At 43.1% G+C, this 11925-nt stretch overlaps 1 protein-coding gene across 1 annotated transcript in view; it reads right to left on the bottom strand.

Annotated features, from left to right (window-relative positions):
- The window catches only part of LOC115085327 (coiled-coil domain-containing protein 178-like), a 205574-nt gene extending 201103 nt beyond the window's left edge, over nt 1–4471 (bottom strand). The window contains exon 1 of the mRNA XM_029591203.1: nt 4233–4471. The gene's annotated coding sequence lies outside the window, so the exon portion shown is untranslated. The remainder of the gene's footprint in view (nt 1–4232) is intronic.
- Between the last annotated feature and the right edge of the window lie 7454 nt (nt 4472–11925).

An 11925-nucleotide genomic window follows, 5' to 3' on the forward strand; every position in this document is an offset into this window, starting at 1 on the left:
GATAGCCAGGGGGGGAGGGGGAATAGCAACCAAGGCAATGGCAGCAATTTTTTGAATTGCTGCATTGCTATTGGTTGCTAGGTTTTCAAAATAGTGGGAAAGCGGGGAATACTGGCAGTTGAGCAGCAACCACGAAGCGAGCAGCTGAATTTTGCTTCCCTCCCTCCCACCCGAGTTAATGGAGTGTGTTCTCATGGTATTGTTCTGTTGATCGTCGCAGTTTGGCGGAAAAACCCGAGCCATCAGGATGTGTATTGTGGGCAATGGGGGGGGGGGGGGGGACAGGTGGGGGAGGGGGAAAATGCCCGTGTTATTTTGGGGCCGCTACACGGGAAGGCCTAAAGAGCAAGATGGGGCCGATGCTCAGGCCGAATGCTTACCCTCGCTGGAGACGAGGCGGGGTGAGCAGGGGGTGGGGGTGGGGGGGGATCGAAGTCTTACCATTCTGCCAAGGTGGTAAGTGAAGAGGCGAAGGGAAGTGGTGGTGTGGGAGAGAACGGGGTAGGTTTTTTATTTGATTGTATTAATTATTAGCGGCTCGGGTTATTATGTTATGGTTAATAAACTGCGGCCTAAAATGTTTTATGCCACTAAGTTGTCAGAGTGATTTGTATGGGAATACGGAGGAGGGGGAGAAGCGAAGGGCCGTCTTGCTTCCTCATGTTAAACAGTGGAGAAGAAATCAGATGCTTACTCATCCATAACAACTCAGTTTTAGAGAAATGTAATTGTAAATAATTTTGTCCCAACCAATGACAGAGGGTTGAAGAAAACTCCACAGCAATGAATAACTGCATGTTGTCTGCATAGATTTTAAACTCATCCACCATGCAGAAAACACTGGAACATAAAGGTAACATATATGGGTTAAACAACATAGATGAGAGGGTGGAGACCTGGGTCAGTCCTTAATGATGGACTTCCAAAATGAACTCGTTTGACCCATCCTGACTTGAAATTTCCACTGTGATAAATTAGAAAGAAACCGAAGAACACCAACACTCAATCCCTCATAGCTGTAACTGACTGAGGGGAATATCAAAAGAAGCAGAAATATCTAGAGAAAATCATAATAAGGGACTTGCTCTGATCCAGATTCTGCAAAATGTAATCTGACAAAGATGGCAGCCAGGTTTCCATGCTTTGATTAGCACAGAAACCACATTGTTCTGGATGTAAAATATTGGAGTCCTGACCAAAATTGGTAAGCTGTGCTAAAACAGTTTTCTCCAGGATTTTAGCTAATGTAGTAAAATTAGAAATGGGCCTATAACTAGAAACTGCATCAGTGGGTTAATTACCTTTCTCTAAAATGGATATGAGAGACCACGTGATGCTGTGAGAGAGGGCAGACACATCTCTGACTTCTCCGAGGGTCCTCCCCCCCTTTGTTCGGCTTTTGTGGTGACTTTGCTACCTTGCTCTGCTCACCTTTTGTTGGCGGTGTGATTCCTGCATTTGGCTGCTCAGGCTGACCAGCTTTGATCTGTGTTGCAAGCTGGCATGGCGATGAAAATTACAAAAAGGGAAAAAGACAAGGCGAAAGGGGCTGATCTCAAAATGGCCGACGCGCCTGAACCTACTTTGGGGATTGAAAGCCCGGAAGCCCTCAGCTCCGACATCACAGCGATGGTCAGAGTGACTGACGATTATGAAGTCCAGTGCTAAACAGGACAGATCCAGTTTGGAAAGCCTTAAGCACTTTATGATGGTCACGCTTTAAATAAGCCCTTATTTATTATTATAGCAAGATTTTCAATATATTGGCTATTGCACAAGATTCATGCTATTGGGGTTTTTTTTGTGATTTCATTGTTGAATTTAGTCAGTCAGCATTCCTGGGGACTTTCCTGGGGCAGGTTGCCTCTTTTTGGAATCTCCCAAAACAAGACAATCATCTTGAGTGCACTCTATGTCTGAAGAGAATCTTCTTTCTAGAGAAACCCAGATGCAGTTTCTTCACACAACTCTTCTAGATTCTCTGGAAACCCACGTCTTCATTCCTCCTTGGTTCTGGAACTTCAGTCTCCTTTCAGGCACCCTCTTACCCAAAAGGATATCATTCCTTCAGGCTCTGTCCCTGGGGAGGACAGACCCACCAAGTATCCTCTGCAAGGAGCGACACCTGCTCCCTCAGCTCTGTTCTAAAGGCTGATGCCAAACTCCCACTATGGCACATGAGCACACAGGAGTTTTGCTAACACACAGACTCCTCCCGGTGGGAAGTGGTACACTACACCAAGAGTGGCCTCGAGAGCCTCAAACAGGCCTGGTTTTCAGAATATCCAAAATGAATATGCATGAGATAGATTTGCATACAATGGAGGCAGTACATGCAAATCTTTCTCATACATACTCATTGTGCTTATCCTGAAAACCTGGCCTGTTTGTGGCTCTTGGGGACCACCCCTGCACTATACTAACACACCTATAGTACACTAACCTGACTCATTGGATCAGGATCTGGATGGAGAACCCTAATTCACACTGTTGGCAGGTTAACCTGTTGAGGTCAAAATTGCCATAACAACCAGGGGCCATCACTGCTAGTAAGGGGCAGATTACACACAGAATAACTGATGGACCGATACAGTAAAAAACGCGGGAGAGCGGGCGAGCGCCTGCTCACCTGTGCGCGCGATACAGTAAGTTAATTTATTTAAATTAGGCCCGGTGGTAAAAAGAGGCGCTAGGGACACTAGCGCGTCCCTAGCGCCTCTTTTTGGACAGGAGCGGTGGCTGTCAGCGGGTTTGACAGCCGACGCTCAATATTGCCGGCGTCGGTTCTCGAGCCCGCTGACAGCGACGGGCTCGGAAACCGGACGCCGGCAAAATTGAGCGTCCGGTTTTCGGCCCGACAGCTCAAAATTGAGCGTTCGGTTTTCGGCCTGACAGTTTTTACTGCTTTTCTGTGCACTTTCCCGGTGCCAGAAGAAATTAGCGCCGACCTTTGAGTCGGCGCTAATTTCTGAAAATAAAATGTGCGGCTTGGCTGCACATTTTACTTTCTGTATCCCGCGCGCATACCTAATAGGGCCATCAACATGTATTTGCATGTTGAGGGCGCTATTAGGTGCCGCGGGTTGGACGCGCGTTTTCCTCCCCTTACTGAATAAGGGGTAAGGGAAAATGCGCGTCCAATTGCAGGCTAACAGTGTGCTCTGTTGGAGCGCACTGTACTGTATCGGCCTGTGAGTAAGCGTAAGCTTCTGAAAAAGTTCTGTGGGTCTTTTGTTGAAAGCACTAAATGAAGGCATCAGCAAATGTTCCACAGCATGTTTTGTACTTTTTTCCATTCTAAAAGTTGTAAGAAATTAAAACCTTCACCAAAATATGCTATTTTTAAATTGTGCAAAAAAAATTACTTATGGGCTTTTAAAAATATTTTTGTCTGAAACGTAAATATGACCCTTTGACTAGCATGACAAAAGAAAACCAGGAAGAAGCATAACAACATTGTGTATCTGAAACTCATTCAGATTTGTAAAATGGTAGATGCCTATTTTTTCACCTACTGAATGTAATACAAGCCTAAATCACAAAGTTCCCATCAATTCTTAACTTGCCAATTGCAGGCAATAGTGGAAGGCCATGGATTTTGACCAAGCTAGTTTACCTATCTTTAGTCCCACAGTATAGATACATTTATAAAATAGACATATTGCCATTCCATTTGCAACCCTACATGCTGCCATGCATGATATTCAAGCTCTGCTGTCAAATTAAGTTTTCCTATATCTTGGGCAGGCTGGAAAGCTTGGGATGGAGCACTGGTAACAGCCCCACATGAAGGAACACCTGGTTCTATGCTAGTAGTAACAATTCAAACAAGAAAAAGTAAAAAAAATTATCAAAAATAAAATCTGGATTAATACAGTCATTTGTAAAAAAAAATTTAGCAACACTAATTTAAACAGAACAGACAACCTCCAAGAATCATTGCTCTAAAACAGTTCCAGAAAAAAATGCTACAAAATTAAAAAAAAAAAAAATCTCTAGAAAGGTACTGTCTCAAACTGTTTTTTTATATCAATCAAACAAATGAAATACACTTATTTTGTTTATCTCATCACTACTATATTTGATAGCAAAATCCATACTTGACTATATCTGTATTCACATTTTTTTTTCAGAAAAATTCAAAAATCCAAAACTTTATATTCTCCTGGAATACTTTCCATATTCAGATGTCTGCTGTTGTCACAGGAAAATCATTAATCAGGTTAACTTACCTCCACTCCGTTTTCCACAGTTGCTTCAGTACCTGAAGGTCTCTAAAGCACTCAGAAAAGCCAAAAAAAGCTCAAAATAAAAGTGTTTAATAGCACAGCAATCTTTAAAAAGGAAAGGAAGAACTCGAAGCCTTCTTTCAATATCAGCTGACGTCACGTTTCCATGGAGCAGGGGACGCTTATGCATAGCACTGGCCACATTCCACTGCTCCTTCATTCACAGGCTCTGAACCTCCTACTTGGAGAAATCCACTCGCTTCACTTGGTGTGGCTCGCTTCTCACTACAAAAAAAAACAACAAAAATCTTCATACCCTCATTACCTCAATCTCAGACAGGCAGTAAAATATGCCAAACATTACAGGGCTGGAAAGAATCTCCCCCACTACAGGCTATTAGCACTAGGGAGGTGGGAGAGAAGCCCTGCTGGCCAACCTTAATCTTTCCCAAGAAAACCCGACCTCCTGCATGCACAGGATGAAGCATTGCTTTATCAACCTCTTCACAAACTGGCAGTCAAACATATCCAGCTTCTCACCCTATGTGCATACTGCTGGCCAAGCTTTAATCTTCCACAGGGAAAGAGATCTGCTGCTTGCAAGAAAAATGTCCTAAGGTACATAATAGAAACGAAACACAGTGGAGCCTAACAATTTTGCAAATGTACCTCACTTGAAGGAGAATTTTAAGAGAGATGCACACGTATAAAACAGCAGATGCACGCACAAGTAACGCTTGTTCATGCTGGGGCCATTTTATAAACCTGACAAATATGCGCACAGGTACCAATGGGTGAATATCTTTGATGGCATAAAAATGGGCTGGAGTTGGGATTGGGGGGGGGGGGGGGGGCAAGAGCGTTCCGGGGAGGGGCCAACATATATGCACGTAAGTTGCAATTTTTATATCCTGCGAATACAGTGCACGTGCAACATGTACCTGCGCATATTTACTTCTGCTATTTATCAGGTGTAAGTCTGAATAAAACTATTTATAGCCAAATACGGACTGCGTGAGGGGTCTGGGTAAACTAGCGGGAGTGCAGCCTAAAGAACCAGGGGAGTCTTGATGACCTAGAGACAGACTGGGCAAACTGGTGGACAAACTGCTAAAATTAGTAATTTCCTGCATGTATTAAAATGAGCTCACGTGCGTGTGTAAAAACCCACAGTTCCTAAAGAAAATGCACAAGTGGCAGTTGCTCAAGTAAATCCTTAATATTAGTAGCACACATACGTGCGCTAGGTGTATTTTAAATAATACACATACACTTACGCAGACAATATAGGTTCATGCGTATGTGGCCGTGCAGCCACATATGCGTGTATATGGGTGGGCGAGTGCACATTTAAAAGTTACCATCATTATGCATAACTTGGATTTCCCAGATATGTGCTTAAGTGTATCAGGTCAGGGTTACTTGTAATGACATGAAACTCCCAACCAAAAACCCATTTAGATGCTTGTTGTTACATTCCCCAGCTCATGGATGTTACATTCCCCAGCGCACAGCCGGCCGCTGCTGCTCCCTCAGCCCTCTGATGCTCCCCTAGGTGCGAACGCGCCAAACTCAGGCAGACTTAAAATGCCCGTGGCGGGAAAAGCCATACGGCGCCTCCTGATGACATCACACACTTAGCCCTATAAAGGGCCCTCTCTGCCTCAGTAGCAGGTCCAGTTACGTTGTAGTGCCCAGCCTGTTCCTGTTTTTGCCTGCCAGCCTGCCTCAGCCCTATTCCCATCCCTCTTTCTCTCCCCAGGACAGATACCTGGTTTGACTTGCCTGGACTCTTGATACGCCTAATCCCTGCCTGCCCTTGACCCTTGCTTGGACTCTCGAGACACCTGACTGCTGCCTGCCTATGACTCTAGCCTGGCCTTGGACAATTCCCTAGCCATCAGCAGAGACCCTTGCCTGCCAGTCCGGGCACCCAAAGGCTCAAACCAAGGGGAATTTGGATTGGTAAAGGTGAAGCTTCAGACCGGTCTCTGCTTTGCCTGGATCCACCTGCTGGTGGTGAGAAACTGCAGGGCTCCTCCCTGCAGGAAGAGCCAATCTCACCCCAGTCCAAGGGTTCACAGATACAACACATGTAGTCAAGCATGGATTTTGCTGGCAAAAAGAAAAAAATATGATACCCATATATAAATTGCTTCCTTTGATAAATTATTTTCCCAGCATTTTCGTCTAAATGTGGTTTTCTATAGTGATTTTTGAATGTTATCCACTTGGGGTAAGTCACGTGTCTTCAAATGGATTTGTTTTGTGCACACCATAACAAGAATTAACCTATTCATAAGCCAGCCAGTTTATATTGAGTATGATTCAACACAAAATAATAAGACAGTGAAGTACACACTTGCTTGAATCAAAAAAAAAAATCACAAACACATTTTGAAAATTCAAATCTCGAATGTGAGGAAACAACTACATCTCACTCAATTATAATAATTACTGGAGGAAAAGACCTCAGAGCAGCTGCTATCTGCAAATCAAATATGCAGCTGAAACCTGTTTAGTTATTGATCATAGAAACCTTTTCAAGTCATTTATATTTAAATTGATCATATTCTTATTATAACAACTTTTATCAACTTTTTTGAAACCAGAAAAACTGTCTTCCCAAAAATTAATTTAGAGCACATAACTTCTTACTCAATTATAATAATTACAGGAGGAAAATACCTCACAGCAGCTGCTACTGGAATCCAAATATGCAGCTGACACCTCTTTAATCATCGGCCATAAAAACCTCCTTTTAAAGTCATTTTTTATTTACATTGTTCATATTCTTATTATTACAACTTCTATCAGCTTTGCTAAAAAATGAAACCAGAAGAACTGTCTGCACTTAAAAATGAAGCTCGGAATTTACTGTGCTCCCGTCAATGAGTGATATCTGCGCAAGCAGATACTTTCATCAAGCAATGCAGCATATTTTTATGTTGACACACTGAGCCATGAATTCTATAACAGCTGCATGAACTTGTCAGAGATCAAGGACTATTATCTAAGATAAGTAGTTGTTTCCTCACATTTGAAATTTGAGTTTTCAAATTTTATTGGTGAAGTTTATTTCTTTTCATTCACATAGGTATGATCTCAGTCTCGCAACTTTACTGCTAGCGCTAGCCTCGTTACCGCATTGTCCCAAAAAGAGCTTCCTTCCGGAGTTCATAAAATGTAATATGTATAGGCAACATATCAGAGTGTGCATGGAAGTTCCTTTTGATCAGGTCAATGGTACCCAGTACAACTGGGACTATTTCTGCATCTCTCTGCCACGTTTTCTTGGATTCTGATTGCATCGTCTCTCTTTCCAGACGTTGTACAGAGCAGTCACTTGGTGGTGACACATCTATTAAAATGCTGTTCTTGTGTTTTTCTCCTTTACCACAATGTCCAGTTTTCTTGCATCAAGCTTATCTGTTGCAATAAGAATGTCCCTGATGGCACAACTTTTTTCATGTTCTACAATTCATTCAGGGATTTGATCCCTGGTACAGTGATGTTATAGTGTTTATATAATTTCCAGTGGATGAGCCGTGCCACCTTATTATGCCCTTCTGCATACAGGCCTTCTGATATCAGCACATCACATCCAGCAATGAGATGCGTAACTGGTTCCCGTTCTGTTTTATAGAAATGCATTTATCTGTTTTATTGTTCTTTTCTGTGCTGGCTGTAAAACATCTTGTTCATAGTCCACTGACCTGTGCTTCAGTTATTCATTTCTCATCTTTAGGGTTAAGTTTACCTCTCCTTAACCATTCCTGCATCATGTCTTGATCTACTTGTGATTGCAGGAATAACTCTCTATATTTCTCCCTGTATTTGTACTTTAATCAATTGGTTTTCCTTGTTTGCTGGTCCAGCATTTCAAAGAGAGGTCTTCCTTGTCTTGCTAATTCTATTGCCTCTTTTGCCACGTGTGCTAGTAAATGCTAGCTCATTTGTTGCATTCGGCAGTCTGTGGGCTAATCTTGTGCACTGTTGTCCTCACCTCGGAGCCTGGGCCGACCGTGCCACCCCTTGACGTGTCAAAACGTGTCAGCTCCTTTCATGGCAGGACCTCGCTTTCTGACATGGTGAGACACCATCAGCTCACCACGCGGCAGGACACCACTGCCTGCAATGCGTCACACTGCTCCTTAGGTGCTCGCATGCATCATCTCCTGGCATTTAAAGGGACTGTGGAGGGAAAGTCCCCATGGCCCCTAGAGATGACATCATCAGCACTACCCTAAATAAGGGGAGCTTCCCGGAATCAACTTGCCTCAACACAAGGTCCAGCTAACAAATGTAGTGCTTGTTGCTTCCCCAGCTTGTTCCAGCCTTCATCTTAAGCCTGTTTCTTTGTCTCTAGCCTGTCCCAGGCTTTTCTCTGCCTGCCCTAGTCCTTGTTTGCCTGACCTGCTCCCGCCTTGCCTGTCCGCCTCACTCTTGTCCATTCCGCTTCCTCTTGGACAGATACCTGGTTTGGCCCCTTCCTGGAATCTAGATACGTCTGACCGTTGCCTGCCTCTGACTCTTGCCCAGACCCTGACATGTTCTGACATGTCTACTTGCCACCTGCCTATGACCTTCACCTGGCCTTGGACCACATCTCCAGTCATCAGCAGAGACCTTCACCTAAGTCCTGCTGGCCCCAGCACGCAAAAGCTCAACCAAAGAGGAATGTGGGCTGGAAACGGTAAAGGTCCTGTCCAGTCTCTGCTTTGCCTGGGTCCGCCTGCTGACAATGAGAACTTGTAGGGCTTCTCCCTGCAGGTAGAGCCAATCTTGCCTCAGCCCAAGGGTCCACAGACACAAAGGTATATTGAGATCATGGACTCAGCAGACTTGATGTCACTCCAAGCCATTCCTGGTATAGCCCGCCGACTGCAGGACTATCAGGGTGCCTTGGAGATCCTGACAGCAGATATGGATCACCTCACCACCTGCCTGGATGCTCTGACTACTCTGGTTGCACCACCTCCAACCATACCACTGTCACCAACTTTTACAGTGTCCAGTCAGTCGATCCCACAGTTGCCAGCTGCACCCTACATGCCAGGGATCCCAAGCGGTGTCAGGGATTTCTCAGTGCAGAATGCCCTTTCGGTTACAAGCTCCACTGTTCCCCAATAACCAAGCCAAGATGACGTATAACCTTTCACTACTGGATGGCACAACACTAGTCTAGGCTTCCCCCTCTGGGAACGAGAGGATCCTGTTCTGCTGACCTCCAGCAGGTCATGAAACAATTTTGCTCAGTCATTGAGGAGCCAGATATCTGCAAGGGAAACCTTATTTGTTTCTTTCATATTTCCATTAGAAAGGGATACAGTTTTGCGGTTATTTTTACGTAATAGGGCACAGAAATATTATGGCCAACAGATCTGGATGTATCCAGACTTATCAAGAGTTACGCAATTAAGGGAAGAGACTTTCTTAGACTGAAAAGTGATATCTTGTCTAGAGAAGTAAAATTCTATCTCTGATATCCATGTAAATGTGAAATATGGTATGAAGATAAAAAATATCTCTTTTATGAAGTTTCTGTGCTACAGGCATTTCTAGATGCACACCCCCCAAAAGCAGCAAATGTGTGAGAGCATGAAGCTTTGAAATGGTTGCATCTATATTTCCTTAAACTAAGTGTGATAACTCTATTTTTTCTTAAAATTTGCTCATTAACTATGTCAATGTCTTACAAATTTCTATTATGAATGAATTACCATATACTGACTGCAAGGACAAATATTGAGTAATATAAAATAGATGAATACGATTACATGATTATATTTTCAGTATGTCAATATATATCTTGTTGTTATAATCAGTGAAAATGGAAAATCTGCTTTCAGCATGAGGTCCCTCTTGTATGATGATATCATAGTTTAAGCATGCTCAGTTGTTTCTTTCATCTCTAATTCAGATGTGCATAAGACAGGGGGGCAAGGATAGGGGAAACATATCCAAAAAGGAATAATAAGGGAAGAAAACATTGTCAGTGTCATTAAAATGTATGCTGTCATAAAACCCATGTAAAATACAGTTATAGAAAGGTTCTGAGACATGCACACGCTCCACCCAAGAGCATATTTCTAAAGCCAGGGTACATATTTCATTTATTTATTTATTCATTCATTTATTTATTCATTTGGGCTGACAAATCTCTTCAGGCTGTAGATTTTACATCACCTGAATCTGGGTAAATTGAAACCTAAAAATAGAAGTTAAAAATCAGCGAACTGATTGAAGTAAATCAGAGGAGAGGCAGTTTTCAGGCAGAACATACATGCTTATATGCCCTCTTTTATAATAAAAATAATGTATATAAGCTATGGACTTTTTTTTAGTAAAAATTAAATACTCAATATTGCAGACCTACAGCTTGCAACTACAAAATGTCAGTTATGCACAGAAAGAAGTATAAGTTGCATGACATATTACTTTCTGTTTCCTGAAATAAATGAAACGTGGTGTAAATGGAGCATACAGTTTTCAGAATCAAGTCATTAATACTTAACACCTTCTGCTAATGCACATTAGTGCATGCTTCAGGCCATATTCATGCCAAAGGTAAATCCCAGCATTTTAACCATGAAAGAGAAAATATGAATCTGTTTGTGGGTCATGCACCATCATCAGAAAAGGGGTTAAAAGGTAAAATGCCTGGAACACACCCACTGGTTCAAAATCACTGTAAGCTACTTTGTGTTAAAAAAATAATAATCTGAACAGATAAGCTGCCTCCATCAGGTATACAATGTGTAAATGCTTCTACATTTCATTTCATGCCTCATTAAATATGTCTGAAGTTGCACAGCACACAGATGAGTATTTTTAAATTATTCTTTTAGTACTTGAAGCTAGTGTTAGAACAATATGATTCTGTTATCCTGGCTATGGTACAAATTATCTGCTTTTTAAGAGATTTTGGACTGGGATGTCAAAATAAGTTTAGCTGTAGCAAAAAATGTATAATACCAAGGACATACCATCCACAGCAACAACTTTTACCCATTTATAATTTAAAGGCTGGGTGGGCCTGGACTGGGGGGGGGGGGGGCGGGGATAGAGTGCTGCACCTCGGGAGCTGTTATACTTTGGCAACAATTTTTTAAAATACTCGATTGCCATTGGTTCCCAAGGGCAGCGCAGGATTTCTGCGTTGGGATGCAGATCCTTTCTTGTGCTTCTTCTTAAGTAGGCATTTTATCTGCGTTGTTTTTTGTTATTACAGGATTGCCAGAGGATTTAAGTGTGATGGGCAGTCATAGGAAAGATTGGGAGGCTGAAATGCCAAGCGATCCACCCCCCGTTGGACAGCTTGCGGTTTTGGTGGCTTCTGCCTACCCCTCAGCGTGTTGCTTACCTCCTGTGGACCTCCCTGTTTCAGAGCACATCCTAGAACAGGCAAGTTTGGGGTCTTCGGCCATAGTTTCAGTACATGCAGGTTCTGTTTCCGTTCCAGAACCAGGCCCCATTCCCTCTGGTTACGTCTGCCTCCCCTTCCTTCCTGGTGACAATTCAGACATGAGCAGTCCAGAGTCTTTGGCAACTGTTGCGCTCCACTCTACTCCTCCTGAGCCCTCCCTTAGCATGGTATCGAGCGAAGATGTGGGCGGGCCCGGGGAGGAGCTTTCTTTAAATGTTTCTATAGGTGAATTCCTTCACCCTGCAGGGCTTCCTAGCAAGGCGGGCA

This window comes from Rhinatrema bivittatum, chromosome 2, assembly GCF_901001135.1.
Source record: "Rhinatrema bivittatum chromosome 2, aRhiBiv1.1, whole genome shotgun sequence".
Classification (NCBI taxonomy): Eukaryota; Metazoa; Chordata; class Amphibia; order Gymnophiona; family Rhinatrematidae; genus Rhinatrema; species Rhinatrema bivittatum.